General features: G+C 48.8%; 1 protein-coding gene across 1 annotated transcript in view; it reads right to left on the minus strand.

Annotated features, from left to right (window-relative positions):
• Nucleotides 1-440: 440 nt before the first annotated feature.
• DHRSX (dehydrogenase/reductase X-linked) overlaps nt 441-16,793 on the minus strand; it is a 203,218-nt gene continuing 186,865 nt past the window's right edge. The window contains exon 8 of the transcript XR_008289987.1: nt 441-1,120. The gene's annotated coding sequence lies outside the window, so the exon portion shown is untranslated. The remainder of the gene's footprint in view (nt 1,121-16,793) is intronic.

The following is a 16,793-nucleotide window of genomic DNA, read 5'->3' on the forward strand; positions in this document are numbered from 1 at the left end:
GAGGGCGTGGGGCGGCCACATGCCTCCTGTTCTCCACGGTTCCTGACAACCGTTGCTGCAAAGATCTTTCACAGCGAACAAAAACTCCGGGCGAGTTTCCTGCAGCAGGTGCCCATGTACAAACAGACCTTATCCCTAATTGTGAGGGTGCTTTTGTTTGTTTCCTGTATCATGTCCCCTGGGACATGCACGGACCTCACGGTCAAACATCCACGTGGGAGACCCCTTTGAGGACAAGAAGAATGCCACCAGTTTGCTTTTTTTTTTTTTTTTTTTTTTTGGAAAGTGCCTTTTTATTCTTTATATGTCCTCTGCCTGTCAATGCACAGAGGATACGGAGATTCGAATGCGGAGCCTGCCATGTGACCACCTGCTATCTCTGAGGGGGCTGAGGGCAGCCCTGCGGGGGTGGGGGACACAGTGCATAACATTAGCACAGTGCGTAAAGTTAGCACAGCCAACCCCTAGGGGACTTCTGCTGTGATGTGCTGTAATGACCAAGCCCTAGACTCTGAGTTCTCGGGGGAAATCTGGGACGCAGACACCAGGGCTGTGAGAGCCACAGCCACTTGCAGGGAGAAGCCGACCACAATTCCGGGCAAAGCACTTTCCTGCCTGGAAGGAAGGTTCTTCCGATTCCACAATTCTGAGCCGTGTGGGTTTTCCGACAGCTCACGAGCATGTTGTGAATACCAGTTCTGTCTTCTGCCCGCCTCTGCCGCTGTCTGTACGCGTATCCAAGCCCTAGCACATGAGGTCATGCGTAATACGTGAAAATATACAATATATGTAAATAATAGCTAATATACTTATCATGTGCCTCGATGTTGTCGTTAAAAAAACAATGGCCATGAAAGCATCTTCCTGGCCAGGGCTCTGGTGGAGACGGAGAGAGTCGGTGCACACGTTTTATTTGATTTGTGATTCATTGATGGTGCATGGCGAGCACACAGAGGCCACGGGCACACTCACCTGCACTCCGCCCACACTTACCAGGTTCTCCAGGTCTCCTTGAGCACAGAGGGCACGGGGATTGTTCTGTGCGGGTTTGGTTCGCGCCAACTCACGTCCAAGGCGTTAGACGGGATCCTCCCTCAATTGAAAGGAGCATCTTGAGTTTCTGAAATCATAAAAAAGACCCATATCAGCCCAGTCATGGGTGCCCAGGTTCTTAAAATACCCTGCCTGGTACGGGTGTCTTTCCCAAACAAATGTGACGTGTTTTTTTTTTGTTGTTGTTGTTAGCATATGACCTGTGAGGGGATTGTAGAAAATACTTAAATTCTTAAAAAGGTTTTCAATTCTAAATATTAATGTGGGAGGATGTTCCCCCTTCTTTAAGGGGCATTAATCTACGGAGAAAAGTACTGAACCAATGAAAATCAGCCAATTCTGGTTTTGTCCCTTGGAGAGGAAAATGCAAATTATGTGGTCATAGTCCAAAAAAATCCTATTAAGGGTACTTTGTTCCTGTTCCTTGGCTTGAGAGATGTGAGGGCACGGATACGTTCTCTGCACCCTGATTTTAGCAAGGCATTTGCACATCATAATCTGTTTTGCCTTAGGTTTTTGATGGTTTTATTTTATTTTATTTTATTTTTGAAGTGCGGATTAAGAATGGAACCCTCTTTCCATGTTCTGAGTGCTCCTGATGCAAATAGTCAACCGTGACAAAAATTGTTTGATTTAGGGAATAGACAGTTTCACTGCAGGATTCCCTAGAGCGGTTCCCTGTACAGAGCATGACTGGAACACTGCAGAATTACTGAGTGAAAAGCCGTGGTCTGAGTGGACTGTATTTGAAATTATTGCCATGGTATTTGGGGGACAAAGAGCTCATTCCCCTATGGTCTTCCCCATGGAATTCTTTTTTCTAATTTATTTTTAATGTTTATTTATTTTTGACAGGGACAGGGACAGAGTGTGAGCAGGGGAGAGGCAGAGAGAGAGGGAGACACAGAATGGGAAGCAGGCTCCAGGCTCCGAGCTGTCAGCACAGAGCCCGACACGGGGTTGGGACCCATGAACCGTGAGATCGTGACTTGAGCCGAAGTCGGATGTTTAACCACTGAGCCGGTCGGTGCCCCAACCTGTGGAATTCTTTTTTTTTTTTTTTTTAATGTTTTTATTTATTTTTGAAGGAGAGAGCGAGACAGAACATGAACGGGGGAGGAACAGAGAGAGAGGGAGACCCAGACTCCGAAGCAGGCTGCAGGCTCTGAGCTGTCAGCACAGAGCCCGATGTGGGGCTCGAACCCACCAACTGTGAGATTATGACCTGAGCCGAAGTTGGATGCTTAACTGACTGAGCCCCCCAGGCGCTCCCCTGTGGAATTCTTAATAACGATTTCCCCCCCATTACTGCCGGGCAAATCCAATAGCAGTCTGCCATTTCTTATGTCCAAGATGAAATGAAACGAGACCAGCTGGACCCTTCTGTTATTTCCATTCCCCGTAAACCCTTGGAGAGTTTTCTTTATTTTATCTGGTTTGACACATCTGCCCGTGTCTAGGATCGGGTCTGTTTTACGTTTTCAGTGAGACCTCCGACGTCACCATTTTTTCCCCCCACGATTCCTTCGGCTGACAACGTTTGTCTTCTATCATTTCTATAATTATTTCTTCTGCTCCATCTATGGGAGGGCAGGAAGGACTGAGTGGGTTCAGAGACCTGGGGGAAGGTTGGTGTGCCTGACGTGGGGAGGGCAGGTGGGATGGGAGAGAGAAATGGAGAGGTTGAGGCATGAGAGCACGTGGTCTTGGAGGAGGTGCTGGGGTGCCAGGCAGTCGTCGACAGCCCGTGGCATGTGAGTGGCTCTGGATGGATGGTGTCATGGCGGCTGCCTCTGCACCAATGCTTGGAGAATGATAGGAAAGGGCAAGTGAGCGCATGTAGTCAAGTGTGACCATGGTCCAAGATGGTGGTGGTTGTTCGGTCCTGGCTGGTGGCCGCCATGATGGAGAAAATGGGCAGACTGGAAGTACGTGCCTTGGAGAGAATGGACAAAGCTTGAAAGTGTTCCGAATGTGGGGGAGAAGGGGGTGTAAGAGTCAGGCATGCACTCGGGATTCTGGTTTGAGCATCTGGATGATGCTGTTTATAACAACGGGGAAGGCTGAGTACATGGAGTGAATTGTGTCCCCCAGAGTTCACATGGGGAAGCCTTACTCCCCCAGTGGGATGAGGTTCAGAGGTGGGGTCTTTGGGAGGTGATTAGGGTCAGACGAGGGTGGGTTTACTGTCCTTGTAAGAAGAGGTGAACTCATTCCTTCTGCCATGTGAAAATGCACAAGATGGAGGTCATGTCCAAGCCAGGAAGACAATCTTCCCCAGAATCTGACTGTGCTGACACCGGGGTCTCATCCTTGCAGCCTCCAGAGCAGCAAGAAAATAAATTTGTGCTTAAGCCATCCCTCCCCATAACCTCCGTCTACGGTATGCTGTTACTGCAGCCTGAGCTAACATACCAAACGTGATGGACTTCTGCCTTTCTTTTAAGGTGCTCCTCTTTGTGTCTGCAGAAGCTTCCTTTGTCATCAATAATATTGGTCATGCAGGACTTACAGTGAGCTCCTCAAGCATTCAGGCCACCTTTTGTCCAATTAAGTCCATCTAAACCTATTAAAATAATTGTATTGGTGTGTTGGCAACCAGAAGGTCCTTGCTTCTCGTATGATAACCAGACTCGGGTGAGGACAAGACTTAGGACAGACGTGAGTGGAGAGGAGGATGATTCGTCACCAGCAGACCCCAGCTGGAGGGGACGTGGAGACATATGTTAAGGCATAGATTTGTTTCCGACAACTGCCATGACAAAATACCGATGGGGCTCTTTGAGCAGGAGAAATGTATTCTCTCAGTTCTGGAGGCTAGAAATCCGAGGTCGAGCTGTCAGCAGGGAGGGTTCCGTATGGATTCCCTGAAGAACAATCTGTTTCAGGACTCAGGAAACCACTTTGTGGATGGGAGGTGTTGGGAAATCTTCCCACTATCCCTCTACTCTGAAATATTCTTGCCCCAAGACGGAGATAGAGAATCTCAGTGGGGCCGGACCCTAAATCATTTTCTCCACCTCTGTGAGATTTATTCATGGTAAGGGATGGTTGAAATAATTATCTGTGGGCACTAACCTGTCGTCTTGCTATCTTGACTATTTACACTGGTCCATGCTGTGTGATTCAGAGCAATTTGCATGTTGGGTGTTACACTCACTGGCTATTTGGTCAAAATTCCCTTGAGAGGAGGAAATCATGTTTGATATCCAAATCCATTGTTAAGACGTAGATTTGTTTCCGACAACTGCCATGACAAAATACCGATGGGTGTCTTTGAGCAGCAGAAACATATTCTCTCAGTTCTGGAGGCTAGAAATCCGAGGTCGAGCTGTCAGCAGGGAGGGTTCCGTATGGATTCCCTGAAGAACAATCTGTTTCGGGACTCAGTGGTTTCCCAGGAATCTTTGGCCACTCTTGGCTTGTGGATGTATCTCTTCAACCTCCGCCTTGTGTCTTCACATGGTCTTCTTATAAGGACACTAGCCCTATTGGATCCAACCTTGTAGGATATCAACCTGACTAATTACATGCACAAAGATCCTATTTCCAAATAACACCCTCTTTCGAGGCTCTGAGTGCATGTGAATTTTGAGGGGACACTCTACAACCCGGTGTCATGCCCTTGGCTAACATGTCCTCCTTTCCCTGTTTTCTCTCCATATGGGATCTTTCTGGTTCCTGCCAAAGTGGAAACAGACTTGTAGTGTGGGCGTCAGGAAGAAATAACACATCCTGGTTTCCTTTCTCCCGGCTGGGCCACTGACTTGGAAAGTTCTACCCTGATTAGCTCTGGTGAGTTTCTACCCTACAGTTCCTGGGAAATGGGCAGTTAGAAGGGTACAGAGCCCAGGTATAAAATGCTCAGCTGCCTCATCCTTCATGCAATGGACATCTGGTCACCCTCCTCCACCTCAGCTCTGCCAATCCTGAGCTGATGTATTAGTTAGCTATTTCTGTGTAACAAAAGTCCTCCCTAACTTAGCAGCTTAGAACAATACAGATGTATTATTTCACAGTGGCGGTGGGTCAGGATTCTAGGAATGAGTCAGCTGGGTCCTTTTCTTAGGGTCTCAACAAAATGCAAATAAAGAATCGGCCAGGGCTGTGTTCTCATCTGAAGATTGAATTTCTCTTCCAGTTCATTCTTGTTGTTGGTGAAATTCACCTTCTCCTAAGGGGATCCTCTGATTACGTCAGGCACACCCCGGATAATCTCCCTCTGATGCAGTCAAAGTTACCTGATTAGTAGCATTGTCCCAAGAGTGACATCCACCATGCTCACGGGTACAGGTCATACTCCAGGGGAGGGGATTATACAGGGTGTGTGCACCAGGGGATGGAAATCTGGAGACCACCTCAGAATCCTGCCTACCATAGCTCCTTCCCATCCCGTCTGTGCCTCCGAGGTTGCAGTGTGCCTTTCAGAGAGCTCACCTGATGTCTGGCAGGTGCCTCGCCAAACGCCTGGGGTGTCCACGTCTCCTGAGAAGGGTCCCCTCCCTGCTCTGTAAAGGACGTTGATGGGCTCAAGGTGCAGGCAGCATTGCACAAACCAATTGCATTTTCTTGAAATTGGATCTCTCTGCTTTTTAAGAGGCACACATAAGCCTTGTTTTCAAGGAGGAAGTGTTCTTAAAATATCCTTTAAAACACCCCACAAATACGTGCGGGGCTTAAGAAAGCACATTCCCTCCTGTGACCCTGTCTGGGCTGTCTGAGAGATTTTTCTGCTTGCTTGACCACCTGCCCGGTCTGGCCCCTTTGCCCAGAACATTCTCTTCCAAATGATGCCACTATCCTTAATTCTCCCAAGAGAAAAGAGTGATAATCAGTCCCCTTGTGTGATGGACACATCAGAAGCCTGAATCTCCTCACCACAGCTTTGCACACTGTATGTGCCTGAGCATCAGATAGCCCCGTGCCCTTGTCTCCAGCCATGTGGCCAGGCTCAAAGGGGCTGGGACAGCAGACGGGGTCCACTCAGGGCTGCCTTGTCTAGGGAGGGATTGGGATTGTACCCCCAGGGACAAAGGGCTACATTACTAAGGGATTTGTAGTTTTATAGGACCTCCCTGATTCCTTGTAACTGAGGTAAGACATCATGTCCAGAACTTTCCATCCCCCGAAACTGAAGGCTAGGTCCCCACGAAACACTGAAGCCTGTCCCCAGCAGCATATACTTCCAAGTCTATAGATGTGACTCCTGTAGGGACACTGTAGACGTGGGATCACACAGGATTCGTCCTTCTGTGTCTGGTTTATGTCCCTCACCACGATGTCCCCAGGGTCCATTCGCATGATCGCAGGTACAGGACGTCCATGCTTCTCAGGGCTGAGCCATATTCCACTGTGTGCCTGGACCACATTCGCTCATCCGCTCATCTGTTGATGGACCCATGGGTTGTGTCCCACGGTGGACAAAGGTTCCCATCTGTCTACATCCCTTGTTATTTTCCATTCTTTTCTTGGTTGGTTTGCATGTCAGCCACCCTGATGGGTGTGCCGAATCCCATTTTATTCCTCATCGAAACTTTTTTTCCCCCTGCCTCGAATCTGCACTGATGAAGGATCTGCAGTGACACATTCTTCTGTGTCTTCACATGCGCTTGACATCTGCTGCTGCTGAGGGTACACCTGTCGGCCTGAAATTCACGCGGAACCTCCGGATGGCTCCCAGGACGAGGACAGGATGTGTGATTTATCAGCATTGGTTTTGTTGTCTGGCTGTGCCCAGGGGACCTGAGTTCTGAGGGTTTGGGGCAACGGCCAGTGCCCCCGGGTGGCCCCACGTGCTCCCCACACTTCCCAGCATGCCTTGCAGGGAAATGCCACCTGAGCCATCCACCCTAAGATCCCGGGGTTCCGATACAACCTGGGCCCCCCTGACCCATTCAGGGGGACAACAGCGAGCGTTTGGACCCCTTTGAGGATTCGAAAGTGGTGTCTTCACCTGATGAGACCCAGCGGTGGGCAAACAATGCTGGTGAGTTCACGCTGAAATTCTCCCAAATCCAACAAGGCCGGTGTTGGATGCCCTCTCTGGCTGCCACCTGATTTTGCTGAGAAGGTTAATTATTTTCATGCTCTTTGTAAAGCAGAACAAATTACAGTGAGTTTGAGAGCCAGGGGCGGTAACATTAGGTTGGGGTAGGGTTCTCTGGAGAGCAGTTACGGAGGCAGGATGGGATCACCCGAAATGAGAACACCCACCCAATTTTTGCACTGGCTTCTTCCGTGACCCGTATGGCAGGACGGTAAATCTGACTCAGTAAATGGACTCAGTCCCCAGTGGGCTCGCACCCAGGGTCATCACAGGAGGGCACAGTGCATGGCATGCTGTGGGGTTTTATACTGAGTTACAAACTACGCCAGGGAAGGAACTGCGAATCATCTCACAAAATTAATTCTGGTTATGTCAAAATCAAATCTTTCATAAAATGTGCCAGCTTGAATGGTGGCAAACTGATTCTTTCACCCACCTTTGCCTGTATCTTTAAAGTATATAAATTGAGGGGCACCCAGGCGGCTCAGTCAGTTGAGCGTTCGACTTCGGCTCAGGTCATGATCTCACGGTTTGTGGGTTCGAGCCCCGCGTCGGGCTCTGTGCTGACGGCTCGGAGCCTGGAGCCTGCTTCCGATTCTGTCTCCCTCTCTCTCTCCCCTTCCCCACTCGTGCTCTCTCTCTCTCAAAAATAAACATCAAAAAATTTTTAAAAATAAGAAAATGTATCAAGTGACTTATTTTTTTATATACACTTCCCTCCTTATCATTGGTCCTATCTTGAGGCTGGCCTCAAATGCACAATTGCGCATCTTTGAGCTCAGTTTTTTGGAAGAATGGCTTCCTGTTTCCCAAACAATATCGCACCCGTTGCACATTCTCAACATTGGCAGGCAACGCCGGGCTCGTTTGGTTAATGTTGGGAAACCGAACAGAGCCTCCGTCATACCCGGGAGTTTTGTGCGTGGATTTAATCACCCGGACACAATGCCCAGTCGCTGCTGTTAGACCCACGTGTTCACAGACTTTCCAAGGCCATGCGACGAAAGGCAACACAAGCACAGAGAGCCCACAAACTTTGGAAACAGAGAATCTCATGCTCGAGGCTCGGGGAGCCTCTCGGAGAGGCTAGGTTTGCCTCAAGAGGGCTGAGCATTATGTAGCCGACAAGGAGAGTGGGGCTCAGCCATCGGGAGCAGGGATGTGAAGGTTCCTGCAGAAAACCCACAAGACCCCACCTATCGAGCAACCCGAGAGTCCCTTTCGTTCTCTTGGGGAGCCAGAAACCACACACTCATATGATCACGGTCAATGCGGAGGGAATGTGTTTGCATCCTTAAGACAAGCTGCTTGGCTTTTACCCACAAACCAGAACGAAGAACCTTTATCCTAAAGCAAATAGTCAATCGATTTTGGGCAGTGCCTGTATTTTTCTTTAACATAGTCAGCAGGCCCCGCGTACGTGCCCTATAGGATCAGAAAGGGGCTTCTGAAATATTTCCTCCTGTTCCCTGTCTTTCCTGCGGTGATCATTCCCTTGGCTGTGCAACGTTTTTAGTTCGATGTAACATTTAAAAATCTTCAGTTATTATTTCTTTTTGAGAGAGACAGGCGGGCTGAAAGAGAGGGAGGCAGAATCCCAGGCAGGCTCAGAACGTCCGCACAGAGCCAGACATGGGGCTCGAACCCAGGACCGTGAGATCATGAGCTGAGCGTCTGACTTTGGCTCAGGTCCTGATCTCACAGTTCATGGGTTCGAGCCCCGCGTCGGGCTCTGTGCTGATGGCTCAGAGCCTGGACCCTGCTTCGGATTCTGTGTCTCCCTTTGTCTCTGCCCCTCCCCTGCTCAGGCTTTCTGTTTCTCAAAAATACATAGACACTTAAAAAAAAAATCTTGAAAGACAACCACTTCTCTCTCATTAATTCAGCTTCTAAAACTGTTTGCCCAGATAATTTCCTTCATCCCTCCCGTGTGGATTGCTAAAGAGTCAGCGTTTAAGTGGTACTTCGGGCGTGACAAGTAGAGACGAGAGGGGTGGGATCCCCATGTCAGGAGGCCGGATGCAGACGTGGAAACCGTGAGCCCCCGTGCGTCCCTGCTAATGGCAGACAAATCGATCAAACGTGCACAGTTACAAACACTTGGACAGGCGCCCACGGTTGCCCGGGGTTGAGGGCAAGGGACCTGGGGAGGGGGGAGGGACAGGCGCAGCCCAGCGGGATTTTAAACAAATACTTGATTTTATTTTCTTACTTTTATTTAAACTTTTTAAATGTTTAGTTATTCTTGAGGTGCGGGGAGGAGGGGCAGAGAGAGAGGGAGACACGGAATCTGAAGCAGGCTCCGGGTTCTGAGCTGTCAGCACAGAGCCCAACACGGGGCTCGAACCCACGAACTGTGAGATCACGACCTGAGCCGAAGTCAGATGCTTACCTGAGTGACCCCCCAGGCACCCCGTAATGTATCAATATCGGCTTATCACTTGTGACAAGGGCACCAAATGATTTTCTAAGTTCCTAGGTCTCCCCTCTCCACAATCTGCTTGGCTGTGGAAGGAGAGAGGTCTGGAGCGAAGATCCTGGTGTATCTGTGATGTCAGCCAGCATGCCTGCCCATCCCTGGGTCACCCTTGTGCCCAGGTCACCCAGTGCACCTGCTTGTCCCCATGGAGGACACTGTTGGCAGAGTATTTGGAAACTATCTCTACTGTCTGCTCAGGTTCTCTGTTAAGTCTGAAAGTCTACCAGAAAAACCTGTGTTCGCTATCCAGAAGAGTAATTCCTGAATTCTGTGAGTGCCACCAAGGGTACGAATGGGGAGCTGCCCTGGGCTGGACTCATGGGCGGAGGGACCTGAGGTCTGAAGAGGAAACAGGTGTGACCAAGGCTGGAGGTGGGGGGCGGGGAGGGTGGCTGAGCACTGAGGAGTAAGTCCTGAGAGCTCAGGTCTGTGTGGGGTGGGGGCAGGGGGCTTCCCTGGAAAGCAGGTCGGGCTGCAGAGACAGGGGTGCAAGCCACGCCCCATCCCCAAGAGGAAAATGTTCCTAAAGGAGATGTGGATGTTGAGTACAGACACAGAGGGGGACTCTGTGCTGACAGCTCAGAGCCTGGGACCTGCTTCGGATTCTGGGTCTCCCTCTCTCTCTCTGCCCCTCCTCTGCTCACTCTCTGTCTCTGTCTCTGTCTCTCTTTAAAATATAAGTAAATAAACATTGGGTCGCCTGGATGGCTCAGTTAGTTAAGCGTCCTACTTCAATAAACAAACAAATGTTGGGTCACCAGGATGGCTCAGTCGGTTAAGCGTCCGACTTCAATAAACAAACAAACGTTGGGTCGCCTGGATGGCTCAGTCGGTTAAGCGTCCAACTTCAATAAATAAACAAATGTTGGGTCGCCTGGATGGCTCAGTCGGTTAAGTGCCCGACTTCAACAAACAAACAAACGTTGGGTCGCCTGGATGGCTCAGTCGGTTAAGCGTCTGACTTCAGCCCAAGCCATGATCTCGCAGTTTGTGAGTTCAAGCCCCGTGTCAGGCTCTGTGCTGACAGCTCGGAGCGTGGAGCCTGCTTCAGGATTCTGTGTCTCCCTCTCTCCCTTCCCCTCCCCTGCTCACGCTCTGTGTCTCTCTTTCTCAAAAATAAATAAATAAACATTAAAAAAACCTTCCACCGTCTGATTTTGGCATTCATTTGTGGGTCTTGGCTGCACTATTTTTTTTTCACTGTGTTGTTTTTCTATTGTGCACATTCCTTTTACATATATTAATTGAAGTTGTTAAAAAAAAAAGATGTGTGTCTTCTCCACCATGTGTCTATTTAATCATGTAATTATGTCTGTATGGCTTTGTGGATATTTACCTAGTTCTTTGGGTTACTATGCAGTCTGCTGTGATTTATTGTGTGGTTCACGTTGCTATAGATTTGTGGGTTTCCTGCTCTGGTCCTCGACCATCAGCCTTGTCTCCAAGAAACCCTGGCCCCTTTTATTGGAGGAGGTGTGTTGTTTTTAAAGGTCTTTAAAAATGTGTAATCTTAGGGTTCCTGGGTGGCTCAGTTGGTTGAGACTCCAACTCTTCAGCTCAGCTCAGGTGTTGAACTCACAGTTGTGAGTTTGAGCCCCGTGTTGGGCTCTGTGCTGGGCGTGGACCCTACTTAAAAAAAAAATCTTAAAGTTAATTATTGAATTCCTTATTTCTGCCCCCCCTTTTTTTTAATTTGTAATTTTGAAGTAATTTCAAATTCTCAGGAAGTTGGAAAGACCAAACTGAGAAGTCCCATGGACCCTCTCAGCCAGTTTCTCTAACGATTAAGGTTATGTAAAAATAACACACTTTTTTTTTCACTTTTTTTTCTTTTTCCTTTTTTCTTTTTTGGTCCTACTGCCTGCTCGTCCTCTGTACTTTCTCATCCCCAGCATTTCACAGTAAGCTTGAATTTAATTAATTAAGTGATTGAAACACTAAGACTTTGTGGTTTTGAAGTCTGGGTCCAGAACGGCCTTATCTGAATGACTGCAGGTTTTTTTTTTTTTTTTTTTTTTTAATGTTGCCTGGGTTTTGTTTTGTTTTGCTTTGCTTTTTTCTTAGTTGAGTGTGGTATCTGCTTCTTCTGCAGTGACTGGTTTTCTGTGTACTTGTTTCTTTTTCAGACGAGCTGGTTGACTTCCTTCTTGGTGTGGCTGTGGGAATCCTTCATGCTGGGACAAAGCCAGTGTGGTGTAGACAGAAGGGATGTTTCTTGTTCCCTTTTAAAGTGAGGGTTTGGGGGCACCTGGGTGGCTCAGTTGCTTAAGACTCCTTCAGCTCAGGTCACGCTCTCCCATTTCGTGAGTTCGAGCCTCGCGTCGGGCTCTGTGCTGACAGCTCGGAGCCTGGAGCCCGCTTCGGATTCTGTGTCTCCCTCTCTCTGCCCCTCCCCTGCTCATGCTCTATTGTCTCTGTCTCTGTCTCTTTCTCAAATATAAATAAACATTTAAAAAATTTAAAGTGAGGGTTTGGCCCTCGGGGGTCCCAGGTGTATTTTGGGGAGGGTTTCCTATGAGCTGCTCACATTTGCACCGAGATTAAGGAAAACAGACGCTCACATTTGCTGGTTCTCCAACACCCTCAGGGAAACGTCCAGAGACTGGTCTGTTATAACCATTCTTGGTTTCCCCTTCAGATTATTCCTTGGTTTCCAGCCAGCTCAGTGCTTTAGAGGGATAACTTTTTTTTTTTTAACTTTGGACATTTTTTTATTATTATTATTTTTTATTTTATAGAGAGAGCATGAGCAGTAGAGGGAGACAGAGAGAGAATCTTAACCAGGATCCCAGCTCCAGATGGAGCTCGATGGGGGCTCGATCTCATGACCCTGGGATCATGACCTGAGCTGAAATCAAGAGTCAGAAGCACAACTGACTGAGCCACCCATCTGCCCCTGTTCTTTAGGGGGGATGTTTTTACCTATCAAGACCCAGCCAATGACCGCCATTACTGATGAATATGCCACCAGCCGGCCTTGAATGATTCTGCATCCGTGTGAGGCAATGGACTTAGTCTGTGAAAGCTCACACCTTTACAACAAGGTGGAGGGATCCCATTCCTTGGTATTGACCCAAATGAGCTAAAAATGTATGTCCACAGTGGAACCTGTGACTTAAGATTCCACATGCGGGGCGCCTCGGTGGCTCAGTCGGTTAAGCATCCAACCTCAGCTCAGGTCATGATCTGGCTGACCTATCTCATTAGCATATGGTCCTCCAGGTCCTTCCCTGTTGATGAAAATGGGTTTCCTTCATTTTCAGGACTGAGTAACGTTCCATTGTGTGTACGTATAGATTGGGGGTTTCAGTGGACGTTCCAGAGCTTAGAAGCCCTTGAGATCCCACTGGAGTGAGGTCTGAGCTATAATCGAGCACAAGTGCCGATCTCCAGCAAATCTTTCTGGAAGCCTGTCTCATCCTGTATTATCTTTCAACTCTCTGGCCCCACTGCCTGTTGCTTCCCCTGCAAAATGCAAACGACACAGCGAAGAAAGATAAGAAAATGCACGGATTTATAGTCAGGACGCGAGTTTCTGGAGAAGCAGGTAGAAAGTGTGGACACAGCCACCATGTCTGCTGGCCGCCTGGTGGAGAGAACACAGCCGTGACGTGAACCACACACAAAGCCACGCAGCTGGTCCCCAGCACACGCACAGCGGCCTCAGCGACAATCCCAGGACCCACAGCGACTCAGATTCAGAATCTGATATGGTGCCACATCTCGTCCACTGGCAAATGAGAAACAGTGTCTTGCTGAGACAGGAGGGGTAGGGGGTGGCTTCCGATAAGGGTGTGTATGTGCCAGGGAGGACGGTGGGAGTCTAATGCAAGTGGGTCATTATCACGGGGGGAGGTGAGGACCACGGTGGGAGTGGGGAGGGCCGGGCATACAACCAGGACAGCAGGGACCACGACAAAAGCCTGTGGCATGACAATTACAGCCTAGCTGTGTCAGCTCTGCCCTCTTCCTGCATTCGGCTGTCATGTTTTCTGACCTCAATCATCTCCATTAGGTCCTAAGCACCGCGTGGGTGTTTGGGGGCAAATAATCTGCCCTGTCTCCCATCAAACAATGGAGGGCTTTGGGGGAACAGAAAGGACAAAAATAACAGGAATATATCTTTGTACAAATGAGACAAAGCAAGATTTCACAGCAAAAAGAGCTACGTTTCACAAAGAAAGCAGTTCTATCCTTATCCAAGATCCCTATGTAAAACTTGACTTTGCTGAATGAATGAATGAATGAATGAATGAATGAATCTGAATAGATGGAACAAGAGTTTAAATAAAAGTGGTTTTCCAAATTCCGGGAGGAAAATGAGCCTCAAAATTTTCAGTCACCAACGCGGAATAACACAGCACCAGGGTCAAAAAAAAAAAAAAAAAAAAAAAAAAAAAGTCAGGATGGAACTATGGACCGGAAATCTGCGTCCTAACTAGAGAAAAGAGAAAACGTGTAGACACCAGTTTGAACGTTCATGTGGAAGCCAGGAGTAAATCAGGAGCTGACTGGGTGGGGAGCTGGTATGAAATGGAATTATGTGTTGCTGTGTGAACTCACCCAAAGCAGGAAGAGTGCATCTACCCAGAATGCTGTGTGCTGCTTTGCCTTTGACGTATATACATACCTGCACCTGCTCATAAATGTGTATTGAGGGCCCATCCTATACTACGTGTTGTTCTAGGGTCCAGAGGCAGGTGCATGAATAAAGATGATCATATCAGGGGTGCCTGGGGGCTCAGTCGGTTGGGCATCCGACTTCAACTCAAGTCATGATCTCGTGGTCCGTGAGTTCGAGCCCCGCGTCGGGCTCTGTGCTGACAGCTCAGAGCCTGGAGCTGCTTCAGATTCTGTGTCTCCCTCTCTCTCTGCCCCTCCCCTGCTCACACTCTGTCTCTCTCTCTCTCTGTCTCAAAAATAAATAAATGTAAAGAAAAAAATTTTTTTAAAAAGACTGTAGAACAAAATAAATAAAATAACAAAATAACAAAATGAAGTAAAATAAAATTAAATGAAGTTAAATTAAATTAAATTAAAATTAAAATTAAATAGGGATGCCTGGGGGGCTCAGTCGGTTGGGCATCCGACTTCAGCTCAAGTCTTGATCTCGTGGTTCATGAGTTCGAGCCCCGCGTCGGGCTCTGTGCTGACAGCTCAGAGCCTGGAGCTGCTTCGGATACTGTGTCTCCCTCTCTCTCTTCCCCTCCCTCCATCTCAAAAATAAATAAACATTAAGAAAAAGATCATATCAGCCACCTCGTTGGGGAGGCCAACATGGAAACACGCATCTTGAACGTGTTTTCAGAAAAATGCCCGTGAATGGCTTCTCTTCTGCAGGCATGGAGGACAGAGGACACAGGAACCACCTTGGGCAGTACTGGAATGATCCAAGGTGTTGGTGGCAGAGATGACAGAGGTAGTGATGAGGTGGTGGTAGCCTCACCTGTGTTGACCTGGGTGCGGAGTCTGTCATTCATGAGAAGAAACTAGTGATGCACACGAGGGAGATGTGCAGGTCTCTACTTGGAGGCAGTCAGAGGGATGGAAGGGCCATCGGCCAAGATCAGGAACACAGCACAGCATATAGATTTGGAGAATGATGTAGATTTGGAGGAGACGATCATCTCAAGGTGAACTGTGGAAATGGGAGCATAAGATGTGTCTGCCGTGGCCAGGGGAAGACACAAAAGGGTCAGTTGGTTTCGTACGCAGCGGGTTGCGAGCTTAACGTGGGCACATAGGGCTTGGGGGGTGATGGCAATAGGATCAGACCCAGGAGCTGGGGTCCAGAATGTCAGGCGGTGATCAAGAAAGAGCGTGCCAGTGCCTAAAATGTTCACAACGTAGGGGCCCCCTATGACTCACCCTTTCCACTGCTAAGGATATGCCCCATCCCCCACCCCAACTGAGAAATAGGTATTGAAATAAAACCAGCACACCCCTGGTCGCAGCTGGATGATTCACAGTAGCCAAAAGGCGGAATCAACCCAAATGTTCTCGGATGGATGAGCACAGAAGCAGAACGTGGTCCATCCCTACAGTGGAATGCTACTCACGCAGGAAAAGGAATGCCACTGTGGCACAGGCTACAACATGGCAGACCTTGGAAGCATTTCAACGTGGCATTAAGTGAGAGACAGGACACACAGAAGACCGTGCATGGTATGGTCCTATGTCTACACAATACCTAGAAGAAGTAAGTGCACACAGAGGACAAGGCAGTACTGATCTCCCAGGGGAGGAGGGGGAGGGTTGCGGAGGGATGCGTGATAGATACAGGCTTCGATTTTTGCATCTGATGCAAATTTCACACCTAGGTAGAAAGAAAGTAGACAAGAATTGGTAACCGTGGAAGGCACAGACCGTGCTTTAAAGGGAGGATCACCCACACCCCCGGGGGGGTGAAAAAGACGATGCGTTCTTTCTGTTTCCATGATGGCGACATGATTCTAGAAACGATGGAACCTGACCACGTGTATCACTAAGGAAGAGTGCATTTGGGTGACGCAGCCATCCGCCCCAGTGACGGAGAGCTAACGCTTCTCTGGGGTTGAGGAGTGAGCACCACCACCGTGAGGTTTGGCTTCCTTGGTCCTACAAGTGATTTAGCTCCAGAGAAATAGGGTCTGAATGTCGTGGGAGCACAGATGACGACATGATTCCCCTCGGAGGCTCGGAGGGAGTGTGCTACATGCGTGTGTTGGGCAGCCATTGTTGGTGGCCCTCGGTTGGGGACACAACACCTTATCTGTGTTTGCATGTCCACAGCACGTCCATGCATTCGCACGGATGTCTCCTCTCTGTGGGTCTTTAACTCTGTCTCTTCTCTTCTTGTAAGGACACCAGTCACATTGGACTTGGGCCCTCCCCAGTGATCTCGTCTTGATGCCATTGTAGGCAAACACCCTGTGTCTAAATAGGGCCCCATTCACAGGACCTTCAACATCGTTTTGGAAAGAGAGACACCCCAGGGCAGGGCAGGACGCATGTGAAGAATGTGGACAGGTGGCGAGTGGAGGAAAGGCGTGGACGAAGTCAGTCCATGGGAGGAGGTACAGATCCGCATCGGATGCTTGAGGCAACGAAGGCCAGAGGAAGCTCATGCCAGATGGACAACATAGGGCCCGTGACAGGCCAACTCCATCTGGCTTCTTGTTTTCTGGTGCATAAAGAGTCCCTCCTGCCGTGGAAACACCCGGTGTCTCTCTGCCC

The sequence above is a fragment of the Acinonyx jubatus genome, chromosome X (genome assembly GCF_027475565.1).
Source record: "Acinonyx jubatus isolate Ajub_Pintada_27869175 chromosome X, VMU_Ajub_asm_v1.0, whole genome shotgun sequence".
In the NCBI taxonomy this organism is placed as follows: Eukaryota; Metazoa; Chordata; class Mammalia; order Carnivora; family Felidae; genus Acinonyx; species Acinonyx jubatus.